Source organism: Lactuca saligna, chromosome 5 (genome assembly GCF_052625555.1).
Source record: "Lactuca saligna cultivar CGN05327 chromosome 5, ASM5262555v1, whole genome shotgun sequence".
NCBI classification, from domain to species: domain Eukaryota; kingdom Viridiplantae; phylum Streptophyta; class Magnoliopsida; order Asterales; family Asteraceae; genus Lactuca; species Lactuca saligna.
In genome coordinates this window covers 262,044,280-262,046,054 of record NC_136421.1, presented here as the reverse complement: position 1 = coordinate 262,046,054, position 1,775 = coordinate 262,044,280, and positions in this window count along the sequence as shown.

The following is a 1,775-nucleotide window of genomic DNA, read 5'->3' as shown; positions in this document are numbered from 1 at the left end:
TTCTCTTTGAAAAATCAATCCAATTAAAGAAGTGCATGCTTTTGTTTTCTTTTTTTATTACAACTTAGTGTTTTCCCAAAAATAAATCCAATTGGAGCCTTGTAATTTCAGTTTTCTTATAATAAGTACATTTCTTTTTGAAAAATCAAGTTAAAGTATTGCACTTTTCATTTTCTTTTTATAACAACTTTGTATTTTTTAAAAGGATTCTTATCATAACAACTTTGAAAAATCAAGTTAAAGTATTCACTTTCAGTATTCTTAGTATAAGCATATATATATATATATATATATATATATATATATATATATATTTAAATCTACCAATTATACCATTGTAGTTTTAGTTTTCTTATTATAAACATATTTCTCTTCGAAAACTCAATCCACTTAATACATAACACTTTTCCGTTTTCTCTATGTTACAGCTTTGTATTTTTCTAATATAGGCATTTTATTTTGAATATTCTACCAAGTTCTTTCTTATCAAGACATTTTTCTTTTTAAAATCAACCAGTTATAGGATTGTATTTTCAGTGTTCTTGTTATAAGCACATTTTCCTATGAAAAGTAAACCCATATATAGCATTATACTTTTCAGTTTTTTTTTTTTTTTTTTTTTTTTTTTTTTTTTTTTTTTTTTTTTGTTGTTGTTGTTGTTGTTGTTGTTACAACATAGTAAATTTTAAATTTTTTACTTTGAAATCTTTCTTATCAAAGCAGATTAAGTTAAAAAATTAACCTAATTATAGTAATTTAACTTTCAAGTTTTTTCTTATCAAAGTATTTTGCTTTGAAAAATCTATCAAACTCTCTCTTATCAAGGCAGACTATGTTGAACATTCTACCATTTATAGCATAGTATTTTCAGTTTTCTTATTATAAACATATTTCCCTTTCAAAAACGAACATTTTCTAGCATTGCACTTTTCTGTTTTCTTTTGTTACAACATTATAACTTTCAAATTTTATCTCATCAAGTTTTTTTTTTTTTTTTTGAAAAATCAAACAAATTTTATTTAATCAGGTTATTTTACTTCGAAAAGTATATTTTCTCATAATTACATTTTACTTAAAATAATATTTACAGTTTTTTCTTATCTATGCATTTTATTTTGAAAAACTGTCAGTTATAGTACTTTCTCTTTGAAAAATCAACCCAAGTATAAGCATTGCAATTTTTAGTTTTCTTTCTGTTGCAGCATTGTAACTTTTAAAAAATTTCTTATTAAGGCGTTTTACTTTGAAAAAAACCATAATTTTTAGAGCATTTTTGTTCGAAAAATCAACCATTTATAGCATCATGCTTTCAGTTTTCCTAAAATAAGCACATTCCCCTTTAAAAAATAGACCCAAATATAGCACTGCACTTTTCATTTTTTTTTAAATTAAGTTATTTTACTTTGAAAAATCCATCAAAAATTCTCTTATCAAAGTATTTTACTTCTAAAACTTTACCAATATTAACTTCATAGTTTTTTTGAAGGTGTTTTATTTTACTTTGAGTGCTCTTATTGTAAGCACATTTCCCTTTTGAAAAGCAACCCATATACTTTTCAGTTTTCTTTTTTCTATTACAACATTGCAACTTCCACTTTTTTACTTATCAAGGCGTTGCATTTTGAAAAATCCATCAATTATGGCATAGAATTTTTTAGTTTTCTTTCTGTTACAGCATTTTAACTTTCAAAAACTTTCTTATCAAGACCATTTACTTTAAAAAGTCCCATCAAACTGATCAAGTTGTTTTATTTTGAAACTTTACCGATTATAGC